This window comes from Mustela lutreola, chromosome 9 (assembly GCF_030435805.1).
Source record: "Mustela lutreola isolate mMusLut2 chromosome 9, mMusLut2.pri, whole genome shotgun sequence".
NCBI classification, from domain to species: Eukaryota; Metazoa; Chordata; class Mammalia; order Carnivora; family Mustelidae; genus Mustela; species Mustela lutreola.
In genome coordinates, this window is record NC_081298.1 from 35,463,128 (window position 1) to 35,484,346 (window position 21,219).

The following is a 21,219-nucleotide window of genomic DNA, read 5'->3' on the forward strand; positions in this document are numbered from 1 at the left end:
TGCTGTCTCACCTTCATCTGACCTCTGGGAACTCTAAAGAAAAGCCCATCATGCTCACCTGGCCTTCAGCCCGAACCAGGCAATTAGGCCGCTAGCCAGGATGAACTGAAAGAGAAGGAGCCTACAAGTCTGATGACACCTGCTGTTCCCTTGGCTTGAGCTGTATGCTGACCATTGAATCTCTCCTATAGTGGGGGGTAGGTATGATCCTCTCCATCTGATAGACAAGAAAACTGAAATGCAGAGTTCGATGTTTTTCCCAAGATCCCATAACTATGGTAGCCACAGTGTTAGGATTCAAACCCACTCTTTAGCCAACCCCTACCTCTTCTTGTACTTAGCTTTGGGGTTTAGGTTCTTGACTCATAGCCTATGTGAACTCCCCCCTTCTAGACTTGGGAAGTGCACAGCCTGCACATCTTTAGAGAGGCTCAAACCAACTTTGGTTGATTGGTTGATTTGAAACCATCCCGAGGCCACGAGTTTAAGCCTGGCTTCAGATCTAGAGCCTAGCTGCTCGAAGTATGATCCCTGCCCTGAAGGGATCATAATGCCATTGGAAAGCTCTGGAAGTGTTGGGAGCATTGTAGAAAGGTAAATTTGGGGGCCCCACCCCAGATATAGTGACTCACAATCTTCAAATCTATACCCAGGGCTTCTCAACTTTGATGTGCACTGAGATCACCGGGGGATTTTATTAAATTCAGATTCTGAGTCAGGAGGGCTAAGGAGATAGCAGTGAGCTTCTGCTCCTCTACCAGCTCCCAGATGATGCCAACGCCCAGAACCACATTTGGAATAACATGGCCCTAGATCAGCCATTCTCAAATTTGAGTCTGCATTCAAATCACTTGGAGGGCTTGTTAATACACAGATTGTTGGGCCCAAACCCAGGAGAATCTGATTCAGAGGGTCTGGGAGGAGACCCAAGACTTAAGATTTCTAACAAGTTCTCAGGTGATGCTGATGCCACAGGTACAAGGACCCCTTACCAGAACTTCCTTCAATTAGTGAACCTCAAGCTTTCTGGTTTGGCATTTGCATGAGCTCTACTCCGTTCCTGAGTCCTCCTTCAGACTTCAGATACCAGAGGCAAAGCCAGCATGAAGCATGCTGACTCTCGACTCAAGATTGTTTACTCTGCTTCCTGCTGCCTCTGGAGCACCATAAATTCTCCAGCAACCAGCAACTGCAGTATTTTTGGTGTGCTCTCCCTCCTGGGCCAGCTTTGCAGGCACTTGAATCCCTATCAGACACATATGTCATCGGCACAATCCGTGAAAACACAGTGGCCTCCTACTTCACACATCTGTGAAAAGAGAGCTTTGGAAAAAACCAGCAGCCAGGGATGGCAGCCATGGTGGGGAGAAAAATGCAGCAGCGTGCAGGCAAGCCCAGACAGCCAAGGTGATTCAGCACAGAAGGCCTGGAGCAAAGTAATGAACCAGGAGACCGACAGCAACTGCCAGCTCCATTCAACTGGGCAACTGTGAGAAGGTCATTGAACCTCTCTGTGCCTGAAAAATGGTCTTTTTTTCTTAAAGGAATGCTATACTCTCCTTCAAGGAAATACACATAAAAGAGGACTTCATATATAGACTTGGCTCAGGGGTCAGAACAGTTCGTTTCTGTCCTGTGAGAAGTCACTCAACACTCAGTGGCTTAAAAAAGCAACTATTTATTATTGCTTATGAGTTTTGAGGAAAAAGTAGAAGTGTACAAGGTTCCTGCTATCACTTCTGCCATGTTCTGGTGGTGAAAAGCAAGACCCACAGCTGGCCCACCGCTTGATGGGAGGGGCTGTAACATCCTTGGGGTAAAGAAAGAGGGAGAGGTGGCCATTTTTGGAGCGTACCACAGAGAGGTTTCGTTTGCTTAGGAGATCCTGAGACAAAGATTCCAAAGCACATGGTTTACTTGTTTACTTGGGAAGTGAAGGAAATCCTGGCAAGGAAGTAGGGATTGAGACACAGAGAAAAGCAGCCAGTAAAGGATCCCTAACTGGGCCAACGACCACTCTGGGCAGTTGGAGCTTAATGCCATTAGAAAACTCTGGAAGTGTTGGACACAGGCTTTTTTTGTCATCCTACCTGAGTGAGCGAGCTGGAATATTTATGCTATACATTCACATCTGTCCTTTGTTGAGGGCTGCTCTCAAAGGGGACACGAATTCACATCAGCTTCCTACACTGGGCATAGTGGCTCAAGAGGTATGCAGATCCTGGTGGCTGGTGGTCTGGCCACTGTGCACTGAAGAAGTAAGGGTAGGGAGACACAGGCAGGACACCTATAGTAACTCCTGCAGGGCAGTGGTCATAAAAAAGAAGAAAACCCCTCGTGCTTCAGTTTTGAATTAGTCAAACATCTATCTTCCTCTCTTTTCCTCTTCTCTCCTCTCCTTTCTTTTTATCTATTTATTTTATTTTGGGTAATGCCTCACTTCTGTTGCTGGCAAAGGTTGGGACACTAGATGGCATCCTATCAAGTTGTCCTGCGGCTCAGGAAACCGATGTCAGGTAGTGTTAGTAGTGGTCCTTGGAACCGAAAAATACCAGCCTGGGCTGAGAACCAGGGATTGTGTCTGCATCCGGTCACGGTGGCAGCCACTTGGGAACCGCTCTGTCTGAGCTCACTGTGGGCAGCAACTTCACACACCACTGGAGAAGGGTGGGGAGCAGACAGGGTGCAGAGGGGCAAGTGGTAGTCGCTGGCACTTTCTAAGGAAGTGGGATTCACAAAATCCTGGGAAGGCAGGAGTAAGGAGGATGATGGTTTCGACGCCCAGGAAGATCTTTGAAGGGTCGAAAAAATGGGCTGGAAGGAAAAAAAAAAGATTTACAGTAAAAATTTATTCTTGGGGGTGGGAGTGGAAAGAAGACAGTAAGAGGAGGTGGAAAGTAAGGGTCAAAGTGATTTAATATTTTATTTAAAATATTTGAAACAAGACAAATGTCAGGAATGACCAATTCTTCATAATGGATATTAGGTGGTTATCATATTATTATCTCTACGTTTTCTTAAAGAAAAAAAAAAAAAAAGAGGTGTTGTGGGAGGTGGATACGATGTTCTGTAATTAGCAAGGTCCAGGAGGGTCCAAGAAGGAACACGGATCTCTTTCTTGAGTAACCTTTGCCAAATACTTTCCTATCTGCGCCTCTGTTTCGTTATTTAGAAAATGAAAATACTAAGAGTAGCTGTGTTAGGGGATTGCCACAAGCCTCAAATGAAGAAATGTGCCCACAGTAGCTAGTACAATGCCCCCAGGCAAGACGGTCCGTCCAAAAACGCTCGCTGCTCCTTTGCCCCCACCCCCTGGACACTTAGCACTAAGGATACAGAGGTTAGGCTCTTCTGTCACACTGAATCAAAAACCAGACCATCAGCTAGTTGTCTAGAAGTGGCAAGAAACAGAAGAATCTTAGTGAAAGCCTATCTTGACTCCTCTGAATCCGGAGACCGAGTTGATCTTAAAGACAGAAAGTATTTCATCCCCCTTGTGTAAAATGGGATTCTGGGATTTATCAACTCTTGACATTTCTCAAGGCCCTAAAGTTTTCTACCTTCCAAGAGCACTAACCTTTTCCAGAATAGACCTAGGTGTTTTTGTGTGGATTCCGAAACAGTTACTGCCTTTCTCTGAGTGGAATTGAGAACTCTTGATGCCTTATACAAATTAGAGAAGGCCCATGGCTAGCCTTGACAGCACAAAATGCCATGAGGGTTAGAGGCAGAGGGAAAAAAATGGGCCTTTAAGAGTAGTTGGTATGGAATGAAGTCTATGGCATGGTGGAATTAGAACCTGACCTCCAGGAGAGAAGGCATCTCTGGCTTCTCTCTATCTTGCCGGGGAAGCTGAGGGTAGCCTCAGAAAGAAACAGAATATTCCTCAGGGCTTCTTTTTTATCTGAGAGTCTCTGAATCAGGAAGAGATTGTCCTTAAACAAAGACTGAGAAGGCAGAACCAAGAGCCACGCGGCTGGACTTGCTCTATGCAGGGATTACAAACAATCTCAGTCTTCTCCACACTCTAGGGTCCATGGGACGGGGTGTGTTTGCCTGTGCTTGTGTGTGTCTGTGCAGGGCTTCCAATCATTTTGTATCAGTTACCTGTTGTCATACAATGTTGCATAATAAACCACCCCAAAACTTAGTGACTTGAAATAATAGCTATTTCTTTAGCTCCTGTTTCTGAGGCTAGCCATTGGGACTGAGCTCAGCGGGGAAGTTGTGGGCTCAGTTGGGTTGTCCTGGGTGTAGGGTCAGTGGCAGGTGTGGGAGTCCGCTCTGTAATATGCGCTGGGCTTTCTCACAGATCAGGGACTGCGGTATTTATCTCTTCTTTCTGCCCATCTGCTCTACCTTCCTTTCTCTGCAGAACTGCTCCATTTACTTCCAGATTTCCTCATAGTCCTTACTGGCAGGCACGCTTCTAAGGCTACAAGAATTTATATCTCTGTCCTCCACTGCTAGCTGGCTGCAGTAGTCCCTGTGTGTGTGTGTGTGTGTGTGTGTGTGTGTGTTTCAAATTTCCAAAGGAAGGAAATTTATTAGTTCAGCCAAACCTTTACATGGCTATCCTCGGGCCAGATGTCCATTCCTGGATTAACCAGTCATGCTGAGGGATGCTCTGAAGGGAATAGGGAACTCAGATTTCCCCTGTCAAATGAAGGGTAGGGATTAAGAAGATCCACAATCCCCTTATCAGCTCTAACATTCAATGAAAACAGGAGAAAAAGAGAATGAATGAAGAAAAATTAAAAGCATTATGCTGAGTCCATCAAAGGGAGAGGCTGTGCTGTTGCTTGCTTTGTATTTGAATGCTGTGCATGGTTTTCATGATGGCAATAATAATTTATTGACAAAATGCTTTTATTGAATTGCCTTTACAGAAGAGGCCCTGCATGCTTTTTCACCAGCTTGTTACAATTAAAAGCAGCAGTAAACAGAGCCTTTCTATTTAGACTGAAAAGCAACAATTAAGCTTGCTCAGCTATAAATAGGAGGCAGCTTCACATCTATGGCCCTAACTGCACACATTATAGACTCCAGCCCCAGATGCCCCCAATTTATTTCTGCAGGGCAAACCAATAAATTATCAAACTCTGACCTTAAATCTGACAGTTTCTTAGAAAATGGAAGTAGGTAAATTATGCATAATTCTAGATAATTACTGGGATGTCCATGAGGCCAGGAAATGAGTACACATGCTGGAAATCTAAATTTATAAGCTTCTAGCTTTTTCATTTTACCATTATCAGACCACATTTTGCCTGTCAGAGCGGCTGTCAGACTTCACTCTCCTTTGCCTGGGAAGCATCAAAAAAAATAATAAATTTAAAAATTAGGAAAGGGAAAACGGAAGATATAAAGTTCTTTCCCAAATTTCCCACTGATTTAGTAAAGAGAACAGAACATGGACAGTCGGTGCTACATAATTTTTAATTAAGAAAAAAAAAAGACCATTCATCCCATTGATAAGCCATATATGCTGAGTTTTCAAAGTTGTAAAGGCATTTATTTCAACCTTCTCATTTTCTGCAGGAGGAAACCAGAGGCTCAGGAAGCCACAGGAATTGTCCAAGGTCACAGAACTTGACAATGGCAGAGCTGGAACTCAATAGCTTTTCTGACTACCACTCCTGTATCAATTGAATGGAAAAATTTGCCTTCTCCTTCTTTCCAGTACAAAAGACTAGGTTAATGGGACCTAAGTAGCAAAAAGCCCAAAGGATGAAATATTTCTTTGAGTGCAAGACAAGTTTCAAAGGTGATGGGATTTTCCCACCTAGAGATATGGGATTCCCCTCTGCCTCTGTATCCCCCATGTGAACTGAAAGCCATCAGTTTCCAAACCACCCCCCACCACAAAGAGTGATTTTCCAAAATGTGTCTTGGGTAATATCTTTTTGAGACTCTCAAGTCTTAGTTTTCTATTTGAGCATACCTTATGTCTCCCAGTGATTTTCCGCCTGCCTCTGACTCTACCTGGGTCATGTGCTAGGATAGTCTCTGAAGCCCTTTCCATCTTCTCTATCATCTCTGTGCCGCAGAGGACTGATATTTACGGATTCCTCAATGGTACCCCAGTCCTTTGGCCCATTGAGCTTGGCTAATGTTGGGTAGGTAACTAATAGGAGACTGGATAGCAAGCGATTAAAAAGCCAAAATTTTTATTCCTTCATTTCCTGCAGAGTAAAGTAGAGTTGCCCAGATGAGCTCATGCCAGGTTAGCCAAACCCAAGCCAAAACTCAGACTCAAAAGTGAGAATAAATGACTGCTATAGTAAACCACTTAATTTTCAGTGATGGTGTGTTGTGCAGCAGTAATTGATACAAAATATGACATGGAGAAAGAACAGTTTAAGACAAGACCACCATTCTAGAAACTGAGATGAACCACTTGGGAGATCAGAAATGGAAGTGAATGCAGAGGAGTAACTGGGATTGAGTTTTCAGACTCACTGAACTCCAGATCCAGAAACAAATGGAGAAATCTGGGTTCCTGTGGGGTAATAAGAGCAAAAATGTCCCATGGGAAGGAAGAGACTGACTTTTCAAACTCACTGCTTGAAACTGGAAAAAAGTTTGAGGTTTCTCACCCATGAAATACATTCTTAAAACATGTCCCAACTACTGTTTATATAAAGCTGTATGGCAAGGAAACTTTAAGAAATAAAGTCTTTCATCCTCAGTTGCTGAATATGTAATAACTCTAATCAGTGAAGTTTGGGAGCCCTGAGCTACCCATATAAGACCTGATTTTACAGATAACCATGTCAAAAAATGGGCAGAAGACATGAACAGGGGCACCTGGGTGGCTCAGTGGGTTAAGCCGCTGCCTTCAGCTCATGTCATGATTTCAGGGTCCTGGGATCGAGTCCTGCAACAGGTTCTCTGCTCGGCAGGGAGCCTGCTTCCTCCTCTGTCTCTGCCTGCCTCTCTGCCTACTTGTGATCTCTCTCTGTCAAATAAATAAATAAAATCTTAAAAAAAAAAAGAAGAAGACATGAACAGACATTTCTCCAGTGAAGACATACAAATGTCTAACAGACGCATGAAAATATGTTCATCATCACCAGCCATCAGGGAGATTTAAATCAAAACCACATTGAGATACCACCTTACACCAGTTAGAATGGCCAAAATTAACAAGACAGTAAACAACGTGTGTTGGAGAGCATGTGGAGAAAGGGGAACCCTCTTGCACTATTGGTGGGAATGCAAGTTGGTGCAGCCACTTTGGAAAACAGTGTGGAGATTCCTTAAGAAATTAAAAATAGAGCTTCCCTATGACCCTGCAATTGCACTGTTGGGTATTTATCCCCAAAATACAGATGTAGTGAAAAGAAGGGCCATCTGTACCCCAATGTTCATAGCAGCAATGGCTATGGTCACCAAACTGCAGAAAGAACCAAGACGCCCTTCAGTGGACAAATGGATAAGGAAGATGTGGTCCATATATACAATGAGTATTATGCCTCTATCAGAAAGGATGAATACCCAACTTTTGTATCAACATGGACGGGACTTAAAGAGATTATGCTGAGTGAAATGAGTCAATTATCATTTGGTTTCTCTTACTTATGGAGCATAAGAAATAACACAGAGGACATGGGGAGCTGGAGAGGAGAAGGGGATTGGGAGAAATCAGAGGGGGAGACAAACCGTGAGAGACTATGGACTCTGAGAAACAATCTGAGGGTGTTGGAGGGGAGCGGGGGTAAGAGGTTGGGTGAGCCTGGTGGTGGGTATTATGGAGGGCACGTATTGCATGGAACACTGGGTGTGGTGCATAAACAATGAATTCTGGAAAGAAGTTTTTTAAAAAATGTAAAAAAAAAAAAATAAGACCTGGTTTTATATTGAATGTTCTTAGGAGGAGGTGGAAGAAGAAACCAGATATAAATCTGCAAAACTGTGAGACGTGGGAGTTGAGGTGGAGGAGCGGGGGAACATCCATTCAATAATAAAATTCCAAAGCACATGAAGAAATAACACTAAGACAGCAACAAAATCAACAACTGGAAGTGAATTTTCTCAAGATGAAGTCAAAATAATAAGAGATTATTTTCCACTGAAAATAATAATAATTTAATAATAATAATAATTTCTTCACTGAAATAGCTACTAAAGAATATATTTCAGGCAGAAGAAGAAAGCACCCCATGAAACAGAGAGGGATGAAACGGAGTACATAAACAATAGCACAGAATTCCATAAAATATGATCAAGGTAGTTTGCGAGTGACTCAAAAAGAGAGTGATATTTTTCTCATAACAAGGTATAATTCAAATACTATCAAGGAAAAGATGAAGAAGGTATTCAGTGAGTAATTAAAGTATGCTAAGTTCTTGGGTTATTTGGGAGGAGGGTGGAGAAACTGAATAACTTAAACTTCGTTAATTTTTTTATGCTTTAAGCCTTAAGAACAAGGTTATCAGAATTTTAAAAATCCAGCCACATAGGGTTTATAATAGAAACTCTTAAAATATAATCACCTAGAAAGGCTGAAAATAAAGGAATGGAAAAAGCCAAAAAGGCAATTATTAACTAATAGAAAGCTGTGTAGCTATGTCAATAGCTAGAACACAGACCAAAAAGCATAGAAAGAGACACATTGTGATAAAAGAAACAATTCTGTATTTGAATAGGTAACACCTGGCTTGAAATATAAAGAAAAAAAAAACACACTGATGAAATTAAAGACAAAATAGAAAGATCTACCATCCTATGCAAGGTTTTAAAAAATATATATCAAAACCTGTGCAATCAGCAGAAAATACTAATGTATATTTAAAAAGCTAAATAGGAGCACCTAGCTGACTTGGTCAGTAGAGCATGCAACTCTTGATATTGGGGTTTACTCTTCGGGTGTAGCGTCTACTTAAAAAAATAAAATATAAATAAAATATAAATATTTTAAATAATAATAAATTTATACATAAATGTATATATTTTATATAAATAAAATATGAATACTTTTAAAATAAAAATAATAAATAAATTTTTAAATTAAAAAATAAAAGTTCAAATAAAATAATAACCCATTTTATAGTTGTAGAAACTGAGGCACGGGGAAGTTGAGTGACTCCCTCAAGATCACGGTTTATATGAGTCAGAGCCAGGATTAAAACATCTTCTAATGCTAAATCCTATTTTATAATACTAGAACATAGAATAAACTACATATTTGCAGAACTGACCAGCCTGTTTCAAGACCCTTAAAATAATTTTAAGTATGCATAAGTTAGCATCTCTGTTAGCACATCTTAAGTTAGCATATACGTTGGTGTTTTACTCACATTTCCTTGGGTCCCTTTGACCTTTTCAGTTTGCCTTCATTTGCCTTCTAAGTGTTTTGCTTCTAATTGTCCAACTCTGGGATTCTCTGTAAAGAACCACATTTGGGCCACTGGGGTGGCCAGTGAGAGACTGAAATTCCTCGGATCTATGTCCTCAAGAGTGGTCTTTATTCAATAAGGAACTGGGGTGGAAAAACGAAAGCCCAGCTCACTGGCCTTGGGATTAGGCTAAAATCAGTGGTGTAATTTACTCTTCCAAACTCCCCTGTGGGATCATGCTGAGGCTGGAACTCTGCTTTGCTTCTTTCCTTTTCTGTGCTGCTTTCTTTCCACATCTAGTTTTTCCCAAGAGGACCTCTTCAATAAGCCATATTGCACATGAATTATCATCTGGAGATCTGCTTCTTGGAACCCTTGCCTAAAATAAGGACCACACAACTCTGTACTGAAAAGTATAGAGAGAGTAGAAAGCGATCCTGCTGAAAGAACATTTGAGTGCCTCAGGGTTCCTGATGCTGTCTTTTAGAATTTCCAATTTTATTTAGGCACTAGGAATCTGGCATTGTAAATGTGGTTTCTGCCAAAGTAGAGAAAAACTCTCTTGCAATTTCAGACTCGGGGTCAATAACTATTGACTGGCCAGCTTTCCCTTACAGACCCTCTTGGGTCCAATTCTGGATGAATGATGGTCAAAACTAGAGGATTCTTGATTTATAATTGTCTCTTTCTATCCTTTTCTCTCTCTCCCTCTTCTATTCCTTCTTCATCCCTAAGACTGGCTCTGAAGATGTAAATCAGGACTCTGGGCTTTAAGATGCAAAACCACTGATAGTCATACAAACATCATTATGACCTTTCAGGTTGGTCTGCTGTTATTTCAACCCCTACTTTTTATTGCATAGCTTCGCATTTCTTTACTTCCCAAGTTTGGAACCACGCGTGGGCCCTAAGTAGAAATCCAGGACCATTGCATAGCAGGCAAAAATTCCATTACTCACTGTGGCTTAGAATATTATTTCTATAATAAAATAGTTTCTATTTTCTGAATGTATGCTGTATGCCATTTTACAAATGAAGAAACTGAGGTTGGCAAGAGAAAACTAACTTGTCCAGATTCACATGGCCAATATGTAGTTAGGTCTTGCCGCCAACAGACCAAGGATTTGGTAGTCTCATAAAATCCCTGAACCTCCATGTATACTACAAGTCAAAACATTTCTTACCCCTGGTTTTGCTGACCTGGGCTCTAGCATGGGGTTCGTCTCTGGTTTTCTTGCCAAGTACTCATATTTTCTTGGTTAAGAACCTGACATCCATCCTTGGCCCACTTATTTTCTTTCCCTGGGAGCTGACACCTGCTCCTCAAAATATATCTTTAATCTCTACCAGGCATCCCCTACATATACACTTAGCTGGAGGATTTGCCTGAATCCACATCTGTGGGGATTGCGTATTTCAAATCCCCGCTCACCTCCTACCAAACTTAGCTGTGGCAATGAGCACTTAAAACCCTCAGTGCCATGTTAGGTCATTCCCCAGAAGCAGAACCCAGAATAGGGAAAATCAAGTGCCTATAGTACGTTGAGAAAAGACCTTTAGGAAGAGCATCTAAGGGAGGAAAGCAGACAGGGTAAGGCAAGAAGACAGACAAAGATGTGTGTTCAGGTAAAATCTAAACTTGGCCTGCTCTATGAAAGGCTCTGGAGCATAAATCACAAGGTGGACATGATCGTCCTCTACTTAAGGCAAGGGGGCTGGCCTTCTGTACACCTTGATCAGTCAATCATTACTATAGGCTTCTCCTGGTGGGGGCTTAGAGATGTAACCTCCTAGGCATCATCTAAAGGCAATTCTTGGGGAAGGGGGCCTTTGTGAGCCCTTAGCAGCCGATACTTACAGCAGCCAGGGCCTGGGATTTTCTGCCCATCCAACAGCATCTACCTCAAGTGCCTAAGCCACGGGCCCTGAACATGGGGGTTTCAGCATGCAAATCCCTCTTTCTCTCACTCTCTGTTCCTGGCCTCTTCCTGCTCCCCACCAGCCCAAATGGCTGGGATCCCCCAGCTTACTTGCTTTTAGTATCTGCACAGAGTCAACCTCGTTGGCGCCCGACACTTTATTAGTGTTCTAAATCTTTGTTTACAGTTACCATGACTCCCCAGGTGGCAACAAAAAAGTCAACAAAGAAATAAAACTCCACCAGCTGGCGTATTAGTTGGGGATAAAACCACCACACAGGTAACAGCTGGGTATGCACCCACAAGCCCTGGGGCACTGTTGGCCCTAAAGGCTCATCTGGAGTTGTGTGTTTTAATCCCCCTCTCCAAGCCAGCCTGTTTATCCTCCACATCTCCCAGGTCCTTTGCACCATGTGAGCCTCAGGAAGCTGAGCAGTTATGAGCTTTGAAGCTGTTCCACTGCCTTTGACAGCCCCTGACAACTGTTGGATCCAATTGCTGACTGTTACCTCCAGCAATCTCTTGGCAAAATCTGTGCCATTACACCCCATTGTCTCCGTATACTAAAACTCCTGTCTTCTGATGCTAAATCCTATGTGCTTCCTAGTATGTGAAATTAACACTTTAACATAGCTCTGAAAATACTCTCCAGCATTTTTTATCTGGGACTAAAGAAATTAGGGTGGGGGCACCTGGGTGGCTCAGTCAGTTAAGCCTCTGTCTTTGGCTCAGGTCACCATCTCGGCATGCCTGGACCACGTGCATGTACCCCATGGGGTAGGGACCCCATGAGGACTGCAGCGAGCTTGGTCTTGAGAGCTTGTACTTGAAGCTTGGTTCCAACAAGAGAGCTGGTGATCTGGGGCAAAGAACTTATAATCTTCATGCATCAAATTTTTTCTCTGCAATATAATAGAAACTATTACACAATTGTTGTGAGGATAACATTTGAAAATACATATTAAACATTCTGCTTCAAGACTGTATCTAGATTTGGTGGGGCCTGAAGTTTCTACAAATATGTCCTCCCACAATGAAAACATTTACATTTGCAAATTTTATGAAAACATGACTATGTGAATATGCTCAATCCCCTTCCAGAGCCTTAGGAAGGGTCTTGCATGTGAGGGGCCCCAAACTTCAGCTTCATTGGCTTTACTATAAATCTGCCTTTGCTTAACACAATGATTAGCATTTAGCTAGTATTCACTGAAGGTTAATGGTCATGGATTTGGTCTGGGAAAGAGGGTTTTCTGCTTCTTATACATGTGCTCCTACTTAGTCCCAGTGCCTCTTGGAAGTGACCTGAAGACCTGTCTTGGTGGTCTGGGATCTAGAGGGAATTTAGGATTTTTTTTTTTAAGATTTTATTTATTTATTTGACGGAGATCACAAGTATGCAGAGAGGCAGGCAGAGAGAGAGAGAGAGAGAGAGAGAGAGAGAGAGAGGAAGGGAAGCGGGATCCCTGCTGAGCAGAGAGGCTGATGTAGGGCTTGATCCCAGGACCCTGGGCAAAGGTTTTAACCCACTGAGCCACTCAGGCACCCCAGTTTAGGCTTTTTTTTAAAAAAAAGATTTTTAAAATTTATTTGGCAGAGAGCGTGAGCGATCACAGACGGGGGAGCAGCAGGCAGAAGGAGGAACAGGCTCCTTGTTGAGCAATGAGCCCCGTGTGGGACTCGATCCCAAGATCCTAGGATTGTCACCTGATCTGAAGGCAGACTCTTAACCATCTGAGCCACACAGGCAACCAACCTTGGATTGGGGGGGGGGGGGTGTTAGGAGAATGTATGTGTGTCTGTGTGGAGTAGTACCCTAGGAAAGAGACATGACAAACTGTACTACTTAAGGTGAGTAATGTTAGTGCTGTACCAAACAACCTCTGCAATTTCAGCAACCCAGCAATATAAAAGTGTATTTCTTATTCATATATATTCCACCAGATTCTTCTGGTTTGGTTAAGGCTCAGGCTTCTTCATCTCATGACTCCTCATCTTGTTGGTTAGAATCCTCTCCATTCACCTGGTAGATAGGAAAAACAAAATGGTAGAGAGCTCATGGGAAATTTTCATGGGCCACATTCTGTTGGACCGAACTCAGGTATATGGTTAAACTAACTCCAGAGGAGTCTAGGAAATGTAGTCTAGCTGTGTAGCCAAGAAGAAAGGGAAATGGGTTTGGTGAGCCAAGTTAATGTTCCCTTAAGCTTAACTAAGGACCACAAGGCTGGGGTGAAGTAGTTTACCAGAGCCTGATAATGGGCAGACTACTGTCCATAGACTGAGTAGACAAGAGTTATGGGGAACATGAGAGATTAAAAAGGAACCATGAAAGGCAGGTCTATAGCTTTAAAATTCATTGAGGTCTTTTATTGACCTTTTGTTGATGCTCCTGAAAGAAACAATCAGGGGCAACTGGCTGGCTCAGTTGGAGGAATATGTGACTTTGATCTTGGGGTCATGAGTTTGAGCCACACATGGGGTATAGACATTACTTAAATAAATAAACTTTAAAAAAAAAAATGGAAGACACAGTCCATGGAAAGATCCAGAGAAAATCTCCCTACATCTAAGATGGGGGAATGGGGATCTGCTGAAGTACTGGAAAAATACGCTGGACCAGACCTTGTAGACCAGCTAGAGATAGCAGCAAACGATAAGGAATAGTCCCCACCCCTGAGAGGTAGAAACAATTCATGCTCAAGGAAAATTCCACATTTGGGGAGAATAGACCAAAGGAAGAGGAAGCAAAGAGAGGTATCAGAAAGGAAGCAAAAACATCATCATCTTAGTAGGGAATATGACAGAACCTGCAGTAGAAAAGAGAGTCAACTCTACCCTTTGACCATAGCATCTCAGAAAATAAGGAAATATGAAGGCATTCCACATCCACAGAAAGCAGTAAGCAGGCCTTACTCTGGATTAATAGTCTCCATCATGTGAGGATGTACAGAAGTTTCCCCCAACAATCCCTCCAACCAATCCCTATAGCAGCCTCAGGAGCCAAAAGCAAAAAGATCTTGGTTTCATGATGTAGTTGGGGGAATTATGGTGATTTGGGGTGAATTAAGTGATTTGGGGATTTCTGTATGTTATGAGGCTCCAAGAGACTTTGGGTTATTCTCATCTGCCTACTGCAAAACAGAAAACATTGGATCCTTTATCTTTTTTTTTCTTTTTAATGTTTAATTCCATCCGGACACACTTTAGTTAAAGTTTATACAAAGTCCAGTACACTTCCAAGATGGCAGATAAAGCCGAGAAGGAAGCATCACCATCCACCTTCACCCCATAGAATGAGGTCCCCTGACCCTCAATTCTAAAAATTGGTGGACTCCACAGTTAACCTTTTGAGAACCTTTCTGCTTCAGGGCCTCCACTTCTCTTCTCAGCAGCTACTGAACCTCACCAGTCAGCTCAGTTTTACCCAAATCTCAAAGGTCAATCTCTACCTGTGAAGGTAGAATTTACCTAGCTTTCATGGTATCAGTTTTTCCTCAGTGCTCTGGCTCTGAGCTGTCTGTAATCCTGTTTAAATAGACAGATCATTTCTTCCAGATACAGCCCACTACCAGATGGCTCAACACCAACTGGTTATGTGCTACTGCAAATTCCCCTGCTCATTGTACCTCTCTTCTACTGGATCACTTGCTTGGTCTCATGCTACTGTGTCTGCCTGATACCTTCCTATAGATCCCTGCTTGATTCACTCCTGCATACTCTTTAGATCTAGCTTAAATCTCAGCTCCTTAGAGTATTGTCTTGTGATTCATTTATCTCAAACACAGCCTACCTCTATCATTCTCTTTCACCTTACTCGGCAATTACAGAATTTATTTATTAATATTCATTTTTTTCTGTTTCCCCTACTAGAATACAACACACACAAGGGAGTGATTTTGTCCTGTTTACCACAATGACCCTAGGACCTGTGGGAAATTAATAAATATTTGTGGGTTAAATGGATACTGTATTCTACCTGCCCTTTGATTTTTTTTTCCCCCAGCAACAGCACCTTGGTTTTTCCCCTTCAGCTTAACCCTGAGTTAATGAGTCTAGTCCAGTTCTGTCCCAAGCTACAAAATTTCACATTGATAGAGAATGACAAACATGCACTTTGAACAAGTATTTGTGATTTTCCATCTTAGGGAAATTTGACTAATAGATTCAGTCTTCTGGAAAACATTTGCTATTGTATCAGCCACGTCTGGGGTTCTCTGTATTTTCTCCGGAAAGTATTATAGGACTGGGGGGAAAGGAAGAGCATCACTCAATTGTAAAGGTCAGTAGACTTCCTCTTGGTCTCCTTCTTGGCTTTACAGTAGAAACGAATAATGTATAGAAGTCCCCCCCTCCTTACCCTGCTGCCAATTGCTTCTCCAGAAAGACATGGTGTTAAACTATAAGTTCCATACATCAAAACTATGACTGCCTTGTTCATTTTGTAAGCCAAGTCCCTAGAGCAACTGCTGGAATACGGTGGTGCTCAATAAATGCACGTTGAATGCCTGTGGAAGGAACCCCAGTGGCCACCATCGTAAACATTTACCAGCTAACCAGAGTCCCAAGCCTTGGGAAGAAAGAGGCTGACTGTACCACTCCCACATTAGTTCTGCCAGAGTCACTATTAAGAGGATGGATTTTGCAGGCCCAAATGTTAGCACACTAAGGAGTAGAAACCTAAAGACCTTCTTTGCTGGTTTTATCATTTTATCAAGTTCTCTTCACTCAGCAGAATTTAGCTCCTAATGAAAAGCCAATTCTGTAACGGAGAATTTTATTCCACTGTTTCAAAGGCATTTAAGGTCCAATGAAAGCGGTTAGCCCTGGGCTAGGTGTCAGAAATTAAAAGGAAGACAATCTACATATCTTTCACCTATGCAATTCCTTCCTTCTTTTCTTTTTTCCTTAAGATTCTGTTTATTTATTTGATAGATGGAGAGCACAAGTAGTCAGAGAGGCAGGCAGAGAGAGAGGAGGAAGCAGGCTTCCCACTGAGCAGAGAGCCCAATGCGGAGCTTGATCCCAGGACCTTGAGATCATGACCTGAGCCAAAGGCAGAGGCTTTAACCCACTGAGCCACCCAGGTGCTCCTATGCAATTCCTTCTTAAACACCCTCACAAACATGTGAGAATGAGGATTCCCTAAATTACTTTTAAGTGGTTTCCTTTGAAGAGTTAGGTAGATGCATTCTTATCTTGCTTTCTCCCTGCCTTCTGATTTTACATACATGCTGGGTAATCACCACAAGGATGGAAAGTTTGCAGAAAGCAGAGCTTTGAGCCTTGGTGCAGTCAGGTGTTCTTATATTTTCCCTTTTACTCTCAATATGAAGACTGCCAAAGTTTTCAATTAACACTAGAACTCACCTTAAAGATAACATTGTGAGGTTTTTTTGGAAAATGATGAAATTCCAAGCAATAACAGATTGTATCATAGTCCCTCCAGAGTGCCTGTCTACTCTTTTTCTCGAGTTTAGCCCAAACTACTGGGGTGATGTATTGCAATAATTTCATAAGTGTTGAAAAGGATGCCAACTATCAAAAATATGTCGGTGTGCCCAGATGAAGACCACTGCACTTGCATGTGATGTCTAAGCCTCTTTTCTGGCACATGGTTGTTTAAGAGACCTCTTTTCTTGCTGTGCCCTGATAATCTCACCTTATTTCCACCAAAAGCAAGACAGAATCAGAGCAGCATGACCAGGGATAATCCCTACAATGTGATTTTGAAGGTGTGAAGGGGTTTCTCGGAGACCTGGAAACCACACATTGTTTAGGTTGATGCAAAGTCATCCCCAGGGGGTAAGATGGTTTTAAGAGGACTGTACATTCTTTGAAACACTTCCCACTAAGCGATGAATCTGTCCCTACCCCTTGAAATTGGTTGGGCTTTGTCATTGCCTCAACTGAAATATTGCAACAGAAGTATCACTGTGTGACTTCCAAGGCCAGGTATGAAAAGGGGCATACAGGTTCCTCCTTGTTTTCTTGGAACACTCACTCTTGGTGTCTTCATCTGCCCTATACGAAATCTGACAACCTGGAGGCTTCCCTGCTGGGGTGCCATGTGGAGATGCAACGGAGATGGGGAAAGAGAGAAAAGAAAGAGAAAGAGTTGAACAGTGAGCCCCAAATGTTCTAGCTCCTGCCATTTGATTTTCTCAGCCTAGGGAATACAGTACATATATGAATGAAGAAGTCTTCAAGAGGAATCTAGCCCTAGCTGCTATCTGTAACCACTGAGAGCTGGAAGCTAGAAATGGCCAGAGGCACATAGTTGACTCCAGAACCATATGAGATACGAATAAATTAGTACTGTTTTAAGCTGCACTAAATAACTGGAACAGGAGGCACATGGCACAGAGTGTGTATAACTTAACCCAAATGATTCTCCTATCTATTACTGTGCATAGGTTTATGATAGACAGCACTGATGAGGACACACAGAAACAAGGCAATGCCTTATGGGAGAGTAGAGCTAGTAGTTGTCAGCCTGCTTCGATTTGAGAGACACTCAATGGAACCTCCCTCAATGAACTGCTCAGGCCCCTGACTGCTCCTATGGTTAATTGCTCTGATAAGATCTGCAAGCTGGCAAACTTGCAGAATGTAGAGATCCCCACATCCAATGGGCTTCAAACTAGGAACAATTAGGATTTTGAGAAGGGGCTGCCAAGGAGATAGGGCACAATGCAAGCCTGGTGGGTATAGCTTACTCTATTTGTCTCTTCTCAGGGATGGGGCTTCTTCCTTTTTCCCAGCCTCACTGGTGGAACATGTGACTCAAGTAGCCAATCAGCACAACACATTCTTCTGACCTTCATAAATGGTGTAGGCTCAGACACGTGGTCCATGCCAGGTCAATCAAAATGAAAGTTGGGACATTCACAGAGAATGCTACAGAAAAGATTCTCTCTCTTTTTCAGGATATTAGAATTTAGAAGAATATTGTTCTGGGACCTGCTAGCAGCTATCCTGTGATAAGGAGGGACAGGCGATTCAGGTGATGGAGCAGAAAGAGGGAAAGCAGAGGGAAAGAGGAGAAAGAAACAAGCAAACAAAACTGATCTTGATAACTTTGTTTGTACCTGTGCATCTGGCTATTCTTGATGCTGGGTTTCCTGGGCTATTTTGTAGCATGAGCCCACAGATTTCTTTTTCTTGTTGATTTAAGCAACTAGATTCAAAGAACATCCATGAATACATATATGCTAAGACCTTTTTGAATTTTATGTTTGAAAATTATTTTTGGTGCTAAAACTGTATTTAGAAATGGCTGATCTTAGTCCAGTTTATTTATTACTTTTTGTCTTGCAAAAGGAATGGAGTAAAGTCAAATTAGTACCTAGTTGAAATTAGCCATATCAACTAGACATAGCTCCATGGAATAATAACCATGATGACGATAATGATGATGAAACTAACATTCACTGAGCCCTCATCCTCGGCAAGACAGTGTTCCAGGTGCTATGAATATATTAGCTCATCTAATCATCTTACTAATATTATAGAGTACTCCATTATTATCCCCATATACAAATGATGGAACTGAGGTACAAAGAGGTTAAATAATGTTTTGCAGATCACACAGTTAGTAAGTGGTGAAACTCAGATGGAACCCGGCTTATTCTCTTAGCTATCCTCTACATCACCTCTGACAAGGTAGACTGTCTTTGGTCAACCAAAAGTTCTGGAAACTTTGTCTTACATGACACAAAGTACCTGCCTGATTCATGTCTACTTTTGATATCTTTACCATAGATAAGAAGATGCAGACATCAAGGAGAAGAATTTTAACCTACGTTGTCAACTTGCCTCTGCTTCCCCAAATTCTCATGCTTAAAAATATGGCACAGTGCTTTTTCTTCATTAGGAAAAAAAATCAAATTGTAGCTGACTCCAAGTTCTCATTTCACTTGTATTAGGGAGAATTCAATCACAGTGAGTATGTGGGTTCTTCTCCCCCACCTCTCAGCTCACAGAAACTTCCAGGAAGTTGTATACAGAATAGAATTGGGGTTTGGGGGGTTGCAGTCAGGATTCTCCCTGGTATTTGGTTATCCTGTATGCTCATTGTTCAGACTTGTGCAATCCCTGGATGGAAGGTGGCTCTGACAGTTCTCTATCATTCTTGGATACAGGAAACTTAATTTTCTGAGATAGTTTCCCAGAGAAGAGTGTCAAACTTCCCTTTGTGGCCCTCACATCCATTTAATTTTGAGATGCTAGGGTACAAGATCAGAAGCCACCATTCCTTTCATTGTCTCCATTAACTTCTATCTATCCCTTCTCTTTGATGAAGAACACAAATGCCCATACTGCCCCCACTCTGTTCTTTGTAGGATTATTTATACTGCATGGATTTCAGCCTGAATTAAAGTAGGACTTTAAAAGAATTGTGAGGCTCTTAACCATTCAAGCATCATTTACTTTCATATCCCCTTAACTACCTTTTGAAAAATCTCTTAGAAGTCCAGTTAATTTAGGGGTTAGTTACTGTGTATTTTAATTGACCATTCAATTCAAATAAATGTGAGGAAATTATAACCCTCTTCAACAGCTCAATGACAATTTAAGGAGAATGAGACTTTGACTGAAACCATTAGGAACTTAGGAACCAAACTCGGATGTGGTTGGATGTGGTAAAAGAAAACAGCCCAAGAACTTTTAAATCCTGTCTTACTTTGCTTTTAAGAAAAACTTCAAAAACCACAAAACTAGGAGAGATACTACCTCAAATTTTGAAACCATTTAATAAACAGATTGAGTTCAATTATTATACTTGGCATTGGAAAATACTGATAACCAAAATTTTATCTTTTAAAAATAAAAATGATGGTTCTCACCTAGCCTATAGGCTTAAAGCTGGGAAAGAAAACATTTCAATATCCTGTCATCTGTTACATATGTTGATCAACCCACGTAATCAGACAAACTCCTGATCAGATGGTCCATCTGCAGACTCCTAAGAACACTCTTCTCTATCAACTGCAGTTTATTTATTCCCTTTTCAAATCTGTGAACAGAGGTAGTGATGCTTTAAACTTGTCCAAGGTCTGCAAACAGGCTAAGGTTGGAAGACCACCCTGACAGGCAATCAACTAAACTACAAATAAGAGTGAAGAAACAAGGGCCACCTGGATGGCTCAGTTGGTTGAGCTTCCGATGCTTGGTCTCCGCTCAGGTCTCAATGTCAGGGTCATGAGTTCAAGCTCCATGCTGGGCTCCATGCTCGGCATGGAGCCTGCTTTAAAAAAGAAGAAGAAGACGAAGATGAGGAAGAGGAAGAAGGAGAAGGAGAAGAAGAAGAAGAAGAAGAAGAAGAAGAAGAAGAAGAAGAAAAACAAGAAAAAAGGAATCTATTATGTGTTAGATAAAGTGCAGGAGCTTCTTCATAAGCCTTTACATTTTCTCCTCCCAACTCTAGGAGAGGAGGTGAGCATATTACAGATGAGAATCATAAAGTTAAGTGACCTGGTAAAGGTTACCCAATGAACCGTATAGTTAGGACTTGTGCACTTATTTGTTGGCTGACCATCTACCAGTAGCCAGGCACCTGACTATATAAATGTTTCTTAAAATTTTGCACTCATCAAAATCACCTGGAAAGTTGGTGAAACACAGATTCCTGGGTCTCACCTTCCAGAGGTTCTGTCTCAGTAGGCCTGAGGTGAGGCCCAAGAGTTTGCATTTCTAACATACTTTCTGTTGCTGTTGCTGCTGCTGCTAGGTGAGGGCACCATTTTGAGTGGTGAACGACATGCATCACCTCTACCTTCTCAGAGCCCACAACCATCAACAAGCAATGTTGAGGGGTAGATGGGGAAACAGGGGGCAGTGGAAACACATAGGAGGGATCTCTACCTGAAAGTTTGGGGATCAGGTTTCTTGGGAGAAATTTCAGGCTAAGCTGACAACTTTAGATTGAGAGGACGTTTTGCCATGTGAAGGCAGCT

At 42.1% G+C, this 21,219-nt stretch overlaps 1 long non-coding RNA gene across 2 annotated transcripts in view; it reads right to left on the reverse strand.

The window, feature by feature from the left end:
* LOC131807603 (uncharacterized) overlaps positions 1-11,426 on the reverse strand; it is a 36,486-nt gene extending 25,060 nt beyond the window's left edge. Inside the window, exons 1-3 of one of the 2 annotated variants that reach the window (XR_009344551.1) lie at positions 11,372-11,426; positions 9,303-9,412; positions 1,693-2,814 (exon numbers count right to left, since the gene is read on the reverse strand). This is a non-coding gene — a long non-coding RNA (uncharacterized LOC131807603). Of the gene's footprint in view, positions 1-1,692; positions 2,815-9,302; positions 9,413-11,371 lie in introns of those variants that run through there. The other variant, XR_009344552.1, reaches the window with a different exon arrangement.
* Positions 11,427-21,219: the final 9,793 nt, after the last annotated feature.